This window comes from Sparus aurata, chromosome 9, assembly GCF_900880675.1.
Source record: "Sparus aurata chromosome 9, fSpaAur1.1, whole genome shotgun sequence".
Lineage (NCBI taxonomy): Eukaryota > Metazoa > Chordata > Actinopteri > Spariformes > Sparidae > Sparus > Sparus aurata.
This window is the reverse complement of record NC_044195.1, coordinates 33,100,958-33,116,353: the sequence shown is the minus strand read 5'-3', so window position 1 is coordinate 33,116,353 and position 15,396 is coordinate 33,100,958. Positions and strand designations below refer to the sequence as shown.

The window sequence follows — 15,396 nt, the reverse complement described above, 5'->3', positions numbered from 1 at the left end:
GATCTACGATTTATATTCACGACAGTCAGATCACACAAAATGCCAATTTCTTCATAATACTGCCTTTAAAATAAACATTTTCTATTATAACACAGACAACAAATGCGCTGTAAAAAGTACAGTTGTCTATGTTACATATTAAAATATATGAAAAGATAGATGAGACAAATATAAATAAACTAAATAGATAATAAATCTTGTGACAACATCTGTATGGAGCAGAGCGGTGAGAAGACAACACGGTCACGCTGAAAGAAACTGTCCGCTCCTGGAACCTGACAGCCTGATTGTTTGGAGAGCGAGGTGATTGATCGCGCTCTCGTGTTGGAAAGCCGCGTCACCAGCGTGTGGAGTTACTTACGCATACGTCGCCTCCATAGCAACCCCAAAATCAGATCTGATTTGAGAAACAGATGTGTCAACGTAGCCTCAGAGATACACGTTACTGTCAACAACAGTAATCATCGACAATCATCGTCACGAACACAGTGGTGTGCACAAGGGGGGGGAGGTCGCCCCCCCTTTGTGGCCCAATTGTTGAAAAATGCGCACTAAACTGCCCTCTTGGTTGGCAAAACACACTAAAGTGCCCCCTTGGCTGGTTAAAACATGATAAACTGCCCTCTTGGGTGGCAAAAACACGTGCTAAACTGCCCTCTTGGTTGGCAAAACACACTAAAGTGCCCCCTTGGCTGGTTAAAACATGATAAACTGCCCTCTTGGGTGGCAAAAACCCGCGCTAAAGTGCCCTCTTGGGAGCCGAAACACACGCTAAAGTGCCCTCTTGGTTGACAAAACACACTAAACTGCCCCCTTGGCTGGTTAAAACATGATAAACTGCCCTCTTGGGAGCCAGAACGCGCTCTAAAGTGCCCTCTTGGTTGGCAAAACACTCTAAACTGCCCCCTTGGCTGGTTAAAACATGATAAACTGCCCTCTTGGGTGGCAAAAATCCCGCTAAAGTGCCCTCTTGGGAGCCAAAACGTGCGCTAAAGTGCCCTCTTGGGAGCCAAAACGCGTGCTAAAGTGCCCTTATTTTCGCCCCTGCCCTTCAAAAAGTCTGTGCACGCCACTGCACGAACAACATGAAAATGAGAAGGATTTTATTCTTAGCTCAACTTTTAGCGTCACTAAAAATCAATATTTGAAGAGCGGCGTTACAACGATCAATCAATCAGCCAATCAAGAACAAACCAAGTTTCTCTTACAGCACATTTGATTGTCACTGACAGAAGAAAATATGTACTGCATATTTATTTGTCATACAGACGGCTGACACACTGGGGTTTGATTAAAAGCAGATTTTTTTTTTATAGCATCGACAGTAAATTACAGCTTTTATTGTTCGAATCAGAGACAGAAGGCTTCTCTCATCCACAGCAGAGGCAGAGATGCCGATCCGTGCTCTGTCAGGATGCCTTCAGTGGTCGAGAATGTGACGCAGACAGAAGAAATGCTCCGTCACTGCTGCTCTTTCCACCCTGAGAGCTAAGCCGCGGCATGTTCTCCGCCGACTGTCGAAAGGCACGATGAGAACAACTGGCGATGTAGCACGACTGTTGCCACGGTAACCTGTAAACACCGGTAAAGAGCAGCAGTTATAGAATATATGAAGTGTCCAGAAACGCCAGACACGACTGGAAGAGGTCAAAGTCATTTACAGCGAGGCAGAAGATGTTCAGAAGGCCATTCATATGTGATGCAGGAGGCCGTCCTTCAACAGATACTCATTTCTTTTTCCTTTGCTCGCACTAGTCGAGAAGACTGAGCCATTTATGAGTTACAACAGAATAATCCTAACATATAAACGTGGACTCCTACCGCCTCATCATCACCAGTATTTTCTTCTATTTCTCTTTTTCAAAGGATACTTTCCTTCTCTACAGTCGGGATGAAAAGACTGATATCCATCACGTGTGTGTAAGTTAAGTCAGAAGCAGGAATCACAGAATGTTCATAGCCTAGCTTAGCATGCTAGCAGGAAGATGATGCTAACGTGCTGATGATTGGCACGCATGTTCACCGGTTTAGTTTAGCATTCAACTCAGCACGTAACAGAAAGTACAGCTGAGGCTGCTGGGAAAGTCCTGCAACCATCTCATCAGAGCATTTATTATCTGCTAATGAAAACCATTAAATGTATTTCTCAAGTGCTCCATGTCTGCTTCTTTCTGCCTGAAGTCACATGTCACATGTGGCAGCTTCTCCAGAGGATTACTGGTCCAGTACCTGTGAATGTGGATCAGGACATGGAGTCATTGTACTTCTACAATTGACTAAGTTACCGTCTGCTGGATTTGAAAATGTCAGGACGTGCCCTGTCTTGAAATGAAGAAGGTGAAAAATAATTAGTGCTTCTCCAAAATGTAATGACCTTTGTCAGTTTGCTGACTAACAAACAAACTTAAAACTTAAGCTCCTGGTGGATTAATAAGCAACAAAATGTCAAACTAATCCTGTACTTAAAGTCAGTCCTCCATCAGTTTACCCTTCCGCTCCTCCACCGCTCAGTTATTCCTCTCCTGCCTGCATGGCATCGTCATCGCCTGAGCTGTAGCTCTTGATGCCAGCCCAGGGCTCAGGAGATAATGCTTATAGCTACAGGACAGATTTATTCCAACATGGCTGGCCGTGTACACGGCCAAAAGGATCCTCAGCGCCTCCCGGAGCACCGCTGTCCTCTGGAGCGATGAGGACAAAGAGGGGGAGTGAGCTGCCGGGGGCCTCAGCAGCACCAGAGTGTGCACTCAGTGGCACGGCAAGAGAAATCATACCTTTCCCAGCAGCTTCTTCTTTCTCATTATACAACTCCCTCACTCTGTCTGAGGATCCTCTGCCTCTCACACACACTCTCACACACACACGTATAGAGGTCAGTCAGCCATACAGATTACAACACCCACTGAGGGGGTTGAGGACGGGTTCTTGCCTGACACTGAAAAGAGCTCACACTATTACACTGTTATTTTTGGAGCACCTTTGTCTGATCATCTGCTCGTAATACTCTGTAGTCTCCACTGTAGCCTTCGGATTATCCAGAGAGGCCGTCTGTATATATAAATTACTCTGCAGCAGACATGTGACGTGACATGCAAAACGTTCAGGACTATAATTATGTTCGGGAGAGCGATTTATTTTGGCCTGTCTTCAGCCAACTCTGATATCTATAGTCAACAAAGCCTGGAGTCCTTTTCGTGTGATCTGTAAAAGCACAGAAGGAATTTCCAAAGTTGGAATTTAAAGGAACACTTTACCCAAAAATGAAACAGTTTCCTCCCTCGCTATCTGCTCACCACGATCAATCCGGTGAAGTTTCGTTGTCCACAGGACATTTCTGGAGCTTCACAGAACTTCATTTAAAACGTTAAAAATAATAACTGAAAGAAACTATCTCTGCACAGCTCGTCTGGCGAAATCAAGTCTTCAAATTGATGTGAAAAAATTTTATTTGAATTTGTGACTCACAGTCGAGCTTGTGCTAATGATTTTAGCTCAGCAGCTACAGTGAGGATTTCAACTTAATAAATTGTTTAAATTAGATATTTTTAAATAAATGTGGGATCTCGGGGCTTCTGTAGACTGTATGGAGCCATTTTATGTTTTTAAACAAGTCTCCAGCTACTTCAGCTACTTCTGTCTGTTTTACTGTGAAGCTCCAGAAATGTTTTGCAGTTTTCGTAACTTCACTGGATTTTCAGCAGATAACGAAAACTTTCCTTTTGAGAAAACTTTCCTTTTGAGAAAAATTGCTCCTATAAACCTGTAAACCCTCTCTGCCTTTATTGAAAAATAATAGTATGCTCAACAAAAAAAAAAAAATGTACTCAATAAAAATATAAAATAAACAAACCTAAATTGTCTGAAGCTTCGTTGACTCATTCTCCTTAAACCAAAATGAGCCTGTGAGCTTCCTGCTACATTCAGGCCAGCAGAGGAAGTCTACGAATTATTTGATTTGACGGTAATTCGTTCTCTTTCCAAACCAGTAACTTTCACTCGGGTTTGTCTCACTCATGGGTTAAGCATAGGTGAAGTAGCTCTCCTGACAAATCTGGAAAATCCCTCCTCAGGAAATGGGTCAACATTAATCCCAGATCTTTACAACTGTTTTTGGCAGGCAACCACAAATTGAGTTCAGAAAATCCTCGTGGGCGCTGTATTTGAAATACATGAAGAGTGTTGTTTAACCTCACCCTGTAGCTTCTGCTTCTGTGAGCTCGTGGAATGACTCTGTTATTTAAAACGTCTTTTTTTCCTTTCTCAGGTGCGAAGCTGCTCTTCTCTCTCTCCCTCTCCAGAAAGCAGCTGCCTAAAAAACAAGTCGCTGGCAGGCGGGCTGGTTTCGCATTAGCGTGATTGCAGCTCGTGAGCTGTTGATTTGGGTTTTTTCATCTCAAAATAATGCTAAGCTATCATTAAAATCAATTATGTGTGATGAAGGGCTTTTTTTCGAGTGGATTTTTTATTTTATTCCACTCCTTCTCTCGACCCGGATGGTTGGGAAGGCGCGTGAACCTCAGCCCTGCCTCGGGGCTCTGCAATTCATACCGTAAATTAAAAAAAGTGACCAGGGAAAACAGAGCAGAGACCTGTGGAGAGAAATAGTGGGGAGAAAAAAAATAATAAAAACTGGGATGAGCCACAGCAACAAGCATTAGGTCTACCTCCCTGTGTCTGGCATCTCCTGGGAACTCTTGCAGAGCAACAGATGGTAAACTCTGAATGACTCAGCCGCCGCTCGCTCATGCACGGTCCTCTACTGCCACCTGCTGGCCTCACAGGTGAAGGGTAAACAGCACGGTGGCATCAAAAACCATACACTAAACTTTCCTTAACAGACCTTATTCGCCGTCATGTGAAATTCTTAATGAGAAGTGTAATTATGAAGCATCCCTCTATCTTCAAACAGGTCCAGGGACGGCTTAATGAATCAATTCGGCCCCCGTTAAATGAAGTTTAGACGTCCATTGTGAGTGATGATGAAGAGATCTCCTCGCAGGCTCGGGCTCTAATGATAAACACATGTGAGTCTTCCCACTATCTGGGCCAATTATAGACAGCAGGCGCTAAACAATCGATCACCGCCGTATAGAAAAATGACCCTCCCTGATACAAAAGGAGGGTGAAAAATGACACGGAATGTGAAGAGGTGAGAGCAGATGGATTATGAACTATAAATGTATAACAAATGAACCGAGCGGGGTGAGGGGGGGGGACGGCTCAGGACTGCCAGACCCGCTCAATCAATCACCGCTCTAACAAGACAGTGGGCAGCGTGTTGTCGTTCGAGGGGGAGAAAAGACTCCAAGGAGGCAAATTCCACGCTCGGGGGAGAGTGGCACACACAATCACACACGTCGATATAAGAGGAGACTTCAGGGTGAGAGGTTGTGTCTCTCTGCGGGTTGTTTGTTGTGCAGCTTTGTGAGGTTATAACCTCGATATGAACCAGCCCTCTGTCAGGTTTTATCTTTCCCATCTTATATTTCTTCTCCTCTTCTTCTTCTTTTGTCTGTCGAGATGGATGGCAATGGTGGTGTCTGTTTGATGGACCATGTTTCCAAGACTAAAAAAACCCTTGCCTGAAGACTTTGGGGATTTCTTTGGGGATTTCTTTGACTATTTTTTGGCGTAGGAAGCTTCGTCTCTGAGCTCCTTCAGCAGCGGGTGCACCGGACCGTCCTCTGTGAAAGGAAAGCTGATGATGCCATGTCACAGCTTCTTGCACCAGCATTTAAAGCGACGCTACAGTCGTGACGTCGTCCATCGAGGTCGAGGAAATCTGTCCCTGAAAGACACAGGATGTTTATTTTACGACTATTCGACAGCAGCCTGCATGTTGCACACGCTGCTTTTCAGGTTCAGAGTGAAGAATCTTCATAACTGTTGAATCTGGTTCCATGAAATTAGCTGCAGACATTCGCGGCTCGCTGCTGGATGAATTGTAATAAACTGGTAATTCCTTGACTTTCCCTCCAGCGTCACAAACAGGCCAACAGTGTATCCGCTGGTTTAGTTTAGCCTCGTCCATATTAGCCCGATTAGTTCTGAGGCTCAGGTGAGAGGGGCGAAGTGAGTGGACGAGTATGAGAAGTGGGAAAATGGCTGGAAGGATGTAAACACACTGCTTCTGTTCTGGTTCGTGCACTTGATTTTGAGCTTTTCATGTAAAACACAGGTCTCTTGGACCGTCTGCTTTTGTCTGAACGGTTTAATGTAGTTACCGCATCATTTTCATTATGGAATATTAATGTCTATTACAGAATCGTGCCCTGTAATCCGACGGCGGGGCAAATGCCATCTGGAAGGATGAATTTATCTAATGGAAGGAGGAGGGTAAATATTTAACTTCACCTCCTCCTGGAAGCTGAATGAGGCTTTTCTCCCGTTCTGTCTTTACCTTCCCTCACCTCTCCGTCTGTTCACACACCTCTCATCCTAATCCTCTTTGCTCCTGACAATAGACTCTCCTTCTCCTTTTTTAATCAGTGTCCAAACAGACAATGTCTTTTAGTCGCTTGGTTTGGCCTTCATCCCCCCCCCTCCTCCTCCGTACCGCCACTCTGCCTCCTCATCGTCCCCTGTAAAGATGACCTCATCGTCCAGCCGGGGCCCCCACCTCCCAGACGGTGGTGCTCAGGGGCCCGGGGGACTCGGAGGGGGGTTGAAGTGCCACATGCAGCCGTGTCCAATAAACACATTGTGAGTGCAGGCTGTGCTGTCAGAGTCCAGCGAGTCACAATGAGACAACAGCGTGTACACCGGCCGCAGTGAAGCCGTGGGAGAGGGGTGTCCCGCCGTCAGGGCCCTGGGACTTTCTTTAGGGCCGGAGGGAGGAGGAGGAAGGATGATGGGGATTTGGAGGACACCACACCCCTCCTCACCCGTCCTCACACCCTACTGTCCTCTTAAAGAGTCACAGAGGTGTGGAGGGGTGAACAATGAGTCTCCGAGCCCGAGCACACACAGACACAGAAAACTTTCTTCTGGTTTTTTTTTTCCCATCTGAAGCGTGGTGACATTTTTACCCATTTTTTAAATTGTAAAATCTCAGAGACGTGCTTTGGTTTGCCCCTGAGGCTGGATAAGTCGTCTGGGACTCCAAAGTTTCCATTAAAACCCAGACTAATGACTTGTCGTATGAATTAGCTGCTATAAAAAAACTGGGTGACCCAATACACAGCCACCGGATGGCAAAATAGCTCACCTACAGAAAGGTGATAACACAAGGATAAAACTAAAGAAACGACCTCCCTGCTCAACATGAGAAGGTAACAATATGATATAGTTAGTGAAAATGTCATTACTTATGTTGAAAGAGTGAGAGGAGCAGTGTCCTTATTACCATTCATTTTTCCTTGAGTCCGTTTTGGAACGCTTCTACGGCTCGGATCAGAACAAGGTTTTCACGGTTGAGTCATCAGAGCAAAAGATGGACAAAACCTTTAGAAAATATCTGCTTCTTTAATTAAAAAAAGAAAAAAAAAGCCTGTGCCCTTAGAGGGAGACATTACAAGGGAACTGATTACAAAACTTTTGAAACTCGTCGGAATGTAAAACTCTGAATTTAAAACGTCTGGCTGTCTTCCTCTCCATAGCAACCGTGGCTCAGTCGAGACAATGGTGATAGGGAATATGGAAGAACACTTCGGGGACTGTGCGACTCAGCAGGAGCTTCCTGCTGGAGGGGATCGGGGAAGTTATTATGCGTGACACCTGTGTTGCTCTGTGGAACGAGCATCAGTCAAAAGGTGTCATAATAACTGCTGATAATAAGAGTGTTAGCGGTCATCACTCGATAGAGAGACACTAACCTAACTTGAGTCCAGCGGAGGACATCCACATTCTGTACGGCAATGAACACCTCAACCTAAGTTCTTCTTCATGCATTAAAATCACAGTGATTCCTTTGTGTCAGAAAACAAAGGGTGCACCTCAGAGTCTCAAGGTCAGCACACATGTGCGTCGGCGACGGATGGAGCTGGACCTCGTGCCGACACGCGTGCACGTGTCCACACATGCACTGGCTTCCCTCTCAGCTTCCTCCTGGCTCAGCTTTTATGAGGAGAGCAGTGTGAAACTGACACAGCCATTATCTCTCTTGTAGCAGCCCCACACCTCCTCCTCCTCCTCCTCCTCCTCCTCCTCCTCCTCCTCCTTAACCCTCCCTCCATGCCCATCTCTCACACAACAAGGACAGGCACCTCCTATCAGAATGAAAGGACTGCGACCGCTTTGTCAAAGACTCTGGTTTAAGGTCACTGGTCGGGGTTGTGAAGTCATGCAAATACCAGCGAGGGTTCATAGCAGAACCGGTCTCGGATCAGTGGTCAGGCACGCTGTTCAGTTCTGTTCGGTCTGTGTGAAGCTGACCTCCAGAGTCAACACATTTTCTTGCCGTTTTGCCAGTTTTTTTTTTTTCTCCCCCCCGGTCTCTGTTCTTATTTTTAGATTCTCTTTAATAAGATCCCTTAGATTTTCTGTCTCCATTAACAATAGTGCTTCATCCTCCATCCATTCACCGCGGAGCCAGCGCTGACAGTGACCTCCTATAGGTGAAAGAGCCATTATTTTTGCTTATGTGAAAATGGAGCCTCAGGTTTCATTATTTTTTATGTTCTGCTACTTATATTTTCGTTTGGGGTCAACCATGTATCTTCCTTAGACAATTGCAGCCAAGTGGAAACCTTCCCGCCTGCAGTCGTGTCACCTCCCAAGGCTCCGGCGTTATAACTCAGAGAGCCACCGCAGAGGGCCTTGCTTTGCCGCATCACCTTCATTAACCACCGTGCTGGGAGCTTCTCTGTCATCCCTGGTTCGATGACTCGCCTCTCAACTCCGGCTTAGCCTCCCCAAGTTTATTTTTCCACTTATCTGTTGTGAGGACGGGTTGGGGGGGGTTGGAGGCAGGGGGAGAGAGAGGGGAGATACTCGGGGCTTGGGCTGTGTTTTTTAATCTGTTATTCTCCTGTATTGGCACGGGCGTCTCCAGTGTGGGGATTAAGAATCCAGACAGAGTGATGGAGCTCCGCTCTGACCCCGAGGGCGGCTGAGGACTGGAGGAGGAGAGGGGAGAAACAAAATAAATCATCTCTGTGGAAGAGGCGGGTGGAGGATTGTGGGTTTGTGTATGTGTGTGTGTGTGTGTGTGTGTGTGTGTGTGACAGGCAAAGAAAAGCGATAGAGAGCAGAGCAAGTGAGGTGCTGGCAGGGGTAATGGTCCTGTTGAGGTAGGGAGCGGTCTAAATCCTGAAATGTGACCTGAGAGGTTACCTCACCGAGTTGCACCATGCAGCACGGCGCTGATAACCAGCCGACGGGTTGGCCTGTAGGAGTACCGCCGCGCTTTCACACCTCATTTCCACATGGATGAATGCATCAGATGAATAAACAAGCCCAAGGTTTCGCAGATTCAGGCGTGCTCGGAGGCAGCGCCATATTCCACAGCATGTGTTTTACTTTACTGCAATGTTTGTTCTGAGAGAGCGGTGTCCCCGTGGTTTTTAATTGGTCTCGTATGCATTTTGCCTGCGACTCAGGAAGAGGAAGGTCAAGTTTGCACTTGTTGTTTCAAGTGTTGTTTGCTGTTGGAGCATGTAAAATCAGACTACGTGTACCCTTGACCTGTAACACACTGCAGCATCAACACACTCTCTGAAATAAGCAGATTAGTTCAAACGCCCCCAGGAGTCAAAACATGTGGTCAGCTGTAAGACTGCAATTATTCAAGACAAGTTTCATAAGTTCTGCTCCCGTGAAACTGTCTCACCCTCGGAGGATAAAGCTTCACCCGAAAATGAAAAATTCAGTTTATTATCTACTCACCAACATGCATATAGAAAGTCAGCCAAACATTTCCAGAGGCTGAAAACAAAACAGTGCACAGCATTCCCCTAAAAATAAGTCGGGTCGTGATTTATTTTATTTATTTATTTTTTAACAGAAGTGTTTAACAGCCATGAAAAATATAAATAACGTCTCCATACGGTTCATCTGGTGGAGCCCAAGTCTCCGCAGATCCTGAGAGTTATTCGAAAATATGTTATTTAAGTGCTATTATTATTATTATTTAACTATTCAACTGTGCACAACCTTGACCGTGTGTCGAGGGTGTGAATGACTCTTTTCAAATCAATGTAGGATCGTGGAGCTTCCAGACACTTGCATTATGTTGGATGAGCTGAATGGAGCCATTCTATGTCTTGTTCTGGTTGTTTTTCTGACGAGTCCCCGGTTATTTCAGGTGTTTAGGAGAATGCTGTGACTCTGTTTTTCTGCGAAGCTCCAGAAATGTTTTGTGCACTGCCAAACCTTCAGCTGTAAAGTGATTTCTTTGAATACACTTGTGAATACAATAAACACACCATCCTTTTTCTGAATTCCAAAGTTCAGCCACAGCTAATATGAAGCTTGAAATGCCAGTGTACTCTGTCATAGCTTTTGGTTTTGTGTCCATAAAGTTTTATAACTTTCGAGTCAGACAATCGAACATTCACACCCACTTCAGGGGAGAAAGTAAGCCATGTTTAAACGTCTGTCAAGCTCTTTTCATGCGAACAACGAATATCAGCACACTGTGAATATCTTCCAGGAGAGATTGTGTGTTAACCTACATTAGGAGATGTTTGTGTCGCTGTTTCTTTTATACTCATACACAGTTTTTAATACTCAACATCTGTAACCTGTTAGAATATAAGGAGGCCCATATTTCCTTCCCCTGCACAGATGCACATTAACATTTCCAGTACTATGATTGCAGCCTGAACAGATAGTTGGATGTCTTCTCTAAGCAGATTCTGCTTCTAAAACAATAGCGATCGGAAGAAAAAGAGATGCTTTAAACATCAAATACTCCCAAACCTTGATCTTCGCCTTATTATCTTTCTGGAGAACCTCACAGTGTCACCCCACGGTCTCTGCACGCTGATTTCTTCGGTGTTTTGTTTCCCTGCATCTACTTCCTGGGGCTTTATTCGTCAAGATCACTTCCTCGCTCAAGGTCATCGCTCCTCATTCAACCTTCTCGACGCATCGATGCCAGGAGAGCCACGGATCTTGGCTCCTAAAGCAAAATCGATATCCCTGAGCGCTCAGTGCTTGTGCTCTAATATCCTCCAAACACCACCTGCCAAAATATTTATGCTGTATTCATGGGAGATGCTTAGAGTGAGACACGGAAGAACAAGGAGAGACACAGCCTGTGGCTTGATCTTAAATAGAAACACTGCAGCTCGTATCACAAAAGCTCTTGATTTATGCTTTAATTTAGTTTTTATTAAATGTTGCTGGGTCAGTGGAGCTAACTGAGCCCGGTTTTTCAGTTTTAGCTCATGTTTAGTGGGGAGTGTGAAGATTATTGGTGTGAATGTTATAGCCAGATGAATCACCTCATGTGGAACGAGGACTTTTTTTTCTATTTCCACAAGAGCGAGGGAAGCTGCTCCTCTGATTGTTCCATCTACTTGACATGAGGGTGGGCAAGTTATTCCAGAAGCTTTTTCTGTGATATTTGTGGAAAACCTCTTAGCATCCTGACAGAAATGACTCAATCGAATCCTCGGGCAAACAAAAGATTAAAAAATCCAGGACCTAATCTCCAATAAGCCCGTCTCATCGTCTCATTCAGCCCATATGAAGATTGGACAGGCTGTCTGGTTACCTTTAGACCCGCCTGCATGCACCGCACTCATTGTGCATAATTGGATTCTTCCACAAGGATGCAGGCATATTGCTAAAGCTATTTGCAAGCTAGTGAAACAAGAATGGCAGAGAAAGTGCAGCAAAATGTTCCTCGTGCTATACTAGCTTGACAGCAGCACCAACAATAGTCATGTTGGTTGTTTAAATTCATTATAATAATATTTGTTCTATGTTCACAGTAGCTACAGAGCCAGCTGAGCTTGTTAACTTGGTAGCATGAATCACCTCGTCTTTGAGCCAGTATATAGAGCCATGGGGGCAGAAACTGTCTCCTTCAGTGACTAACGTTAGCACAAAGCACACAGCCCCTGAGTTCAAGGAAAGAGCAGCTGCAGCTACAACACATTCATTTAGCGACTAAGCTAAGCACAAAGCTAACAAACCCTGAGCCAAAGAACAAGTGAGCAGCAGCAGAAGTGACAGACTGTTGCAAAAGCACTAACCAAGTAGCACAAAGCACACAAACCCTGAGCCAAAGAACAGAGTCTCAGTGGCAGAAACAGCCTCCTTCAGTGGCTAACGTTAGCACAAAGCACACAGCTCCTAAGCCCAGCAAAAGGGCTGCTGTGGCATCAACGAACTGCTTCAACAACTAACATTACCACAAAACAGACACTGCCTGAGTCAAAGAACAGAGCCACAGCAGCAGCAACCCAATCCTTTAGCTGCTAACGTTAGCACAAAGCACACAGCTTCTAAGCCCAGCAAAAGGACTGCTGTGGCATCAACGAACTGCTTCAACAACTAACATAACCACAAAACAGACACTGCCTGAGTCAAAGAACAGAGCCACAGCAGCAGCAACCCAGTTCTTTAGCTGCTAACGTTAGCACAAAGCACACAACTTACAGCAGTAACTGTCGTACAGGGGAGCCTTTTCAAACTGAGAAATGTACATGAAAGATATATTGCTTGTGTTTACATGATTGTTGCATTTAACAGAGTTGTTTATTCATGTATTTATGAGATAATAAAAGCTAAAAGAGCTTGTGGTACACAGTGAATTAGCTTCTGACACATCTCCCAGCTGGCCCAGGAGAGCTGCAGGGCTGTCAGGCTCTGGAAGCAGGTCCAGAGGGACGAGGTGAGGAGTTTTCAGTTGGATACATTCAAAATTGAACTTGCTCTTACTTTGTTTCGCAAGTCTTACCAACTCCAGCTTTAACGGAGACAGATAGAGTAATGAGACTGAAAATGCTGGAGGGTGCGAGCTAGGCTATAATTGAGTGGCACAGCATTTGCTTCCAGAGTCAGAGCTTCACTCCTCCATACACTGAGCGCTGGTAGATAGATACAGGCTGTTTGCCACAGGTGTTAGGCCCGCCAGCTTTCAGCCGGACCAGATGGGCAGACAGAACAAATACAGCCCGTGTTAATCTCTCGTTGTCTCCAGTTGTCTTTTTGCCCTTGAGACGAGTGCATGTGACAGCCGTGTGTTTGTATGAGGCGTATTGATGGTTTGACCTCTTGCCTTGATAAACTCCTCCGCACTCCATCGTCCTGGACAAACAAAAGCAAGGAACAAGAGGGGCTTTGGTATTCTGACGGCGCACGTCCCATTGTGCCCCTGTCACATCGCAGTGGGAGGTATCGGAGGAGCGCAGGGGGCGGCCGGGGAAAGCCTCGGTGGTTAACATGCAAATGAATGGTTTAATGGGTCTGAAAAGGTCAGGCGGGTCAACCTCTGTGATAATTCAGTGTCAGATTAAAGCATCGTCAGTGTGCATGTGTAGGTGTTTGTGGGTGGCTGCGTGGACAGCGTTGCAGCTGGACTCTTTTCTGGCTCGTCATTGTCCGAAAGAGACAACAAGGTCTTTAAGTGGCTGCTGAAAACATTGTCTGTCGGGCATCAATCAAGAGCAATAAAAGAATTGCGGCTGGCAGAGAGGCAAAGAGGATTGTAGAGACAGAGGAGCGAATAAAGAGCCAAAGAACGAATGATGATGATGACGCGAGAGGCTGGTCTGATGGTCTGGTTGTTTGGGGACGATCAATTTTGTTTGATATTTTTTTTTTATTTTATTGATATGCACCCTGGGGAGGTAAATGCCATCATGGCCCGCGCTGTGCATGTCTGCTTGGTGGACGATTGATTGGTCTGGCATTTGATCCTCTGGCTCACTGTGAAGGATGGGGTGATGGGAGTCATGGCAGCACCCATGGCCGCCCTCCCCTCCTTTCCCCACCCCTGTATATCCCACTTATCCCCTCCTCTTTGCTCCTTCCATCATTTATCTATCCCCTCCGCTGCTATATATCCCTCACTGTCTTGTTTCTCACACAAGTGCCTCTTAAACTCCCCCGGTGAAGCGTGGTTTTCGAGGTTTAAAGCGTTCCATTGTGCTAAAAGCCATATAAATGGCTGACAGCTAAAAACGTCCACCTATTAAGCACCCCATCAGCTGTCCGCGGTCGTGATTCCCTCTGGTCTCATCTCCCTGGGTAATAATGCAGCTACCAGCCTTTAATTTGCTAAGTAATCCAAGGAGAACGAACCACTTTTCCTTTCTGTCATATTTCAGTCGAAGATATTCAATTAACTGCTGAACGCTCATTTAACGGTGCACAAGACACACAAACAATAAAGGAACACGAGGGACGGAGAAGAGAATGTATCAATCTCATATTTCATTTTCTATTTTAATACGACACTCGCTGCATATGAAATCTATATTCACTTAAACAGGTGATGAATGAAAAAGGCACTGGCATTAACACATGGCACGTAAGAATAAGAGACCAAAGCACGGGCAGAACACTGGGGCTGTAATTGGATGCGTGTGAATTAATTTGCTCGGCGAACATACTATGAATCACATCAGGTCGTAAAAGCCAGATGGAGCAGAGGGAGGACTGGCAGAAGGTGGTGACGGCAGATATTTAACATATCAGCCTGAGTGCAGAGCGACGCTTTCTGCAGCCTGCGCTGCCACCACGTGGAGAGAAAACACTGTGAGTGGGTAACAGTGATTTATTCTGAAGCGAGATCCCTGAAGTGCCCCGAATATTCTACATTTCAAATTAAAAAAGGCTTTCGAGGCTATTAATCAAAGCCGGATAAATATGACAACTGATTTCTTCTCCCCACGCGGAGGAATGTGGAGTACACTCACAGACGGAAGGCTAACCACTTTGTGTGCATGAACCTGTGAAACCTGAGCACCACTTGAACGCAGCTATTGATGAAACTCCATTTCCTACTGGGAGTCTCAGTGTAAAAGAATGCCGAGTGGGAGAGAAGCCTGGAGTCGCTCCTATCACAGCCACCTCCTATTGCCAAATTTATGAAGACGTTTCTTTGGCGTGCTCAACGTAAACGTCGGTATTATAATCCTCAATAATCCCCAACAAGGGGGTGATGGAGGATGTATGTGACAGCCAGAACTGCACCTTTCCCCGCGGATGGGAGACGTTTTTCATCCAAGAGCAGGAACACAAGAATGTTTCTGTATGTTTCAGCAGCCATGCATCAACGTGAAGAATGTAGCTGAAGCTAAAAGAGGAGTCACGCTCATTAATTAGGAGCCGATGAAGTATGTAATATTAGAATAGCACGGGGATAGAGATGTGAGCACAGCAATCTTGTTTTAGCCTCTTCAGAGTCTCATTTCATCGTCTGCTACTTGAATCTGAAGGTCTCACACTTTTATCATATGACATGTGATAATGATTTGTGTCCTGTAGCTTGAGCTGTTC

The 15,396-nt window shown here is 45.5% G+C and overlaps 1 long non-coding RNA gene across 1 annotated transcript; it reads right to left on the bottom strand.

Annotated features, from left to right (window-relative positions):
- Window positions 1-1,286: 1,286 nt before the first annotated feature.
- LOC115587621 (uncharacterized) lies at window positions 1,287-4,276 on the bottom strand. Its single transcript, XR_003985092.1, has 2 exons — window positions 4,194-4,276; window positions 1,287-1,572 (listed from the first exon to the last, which is right to left on the bottom strand). It is a non-coding gene; the product is annotated as an uncharacterized LOC115587621 (long non-coding RNA).
- Between the last annotated feature and the right edge of the window lie 11,120 nt (window positions 4,277-15,396).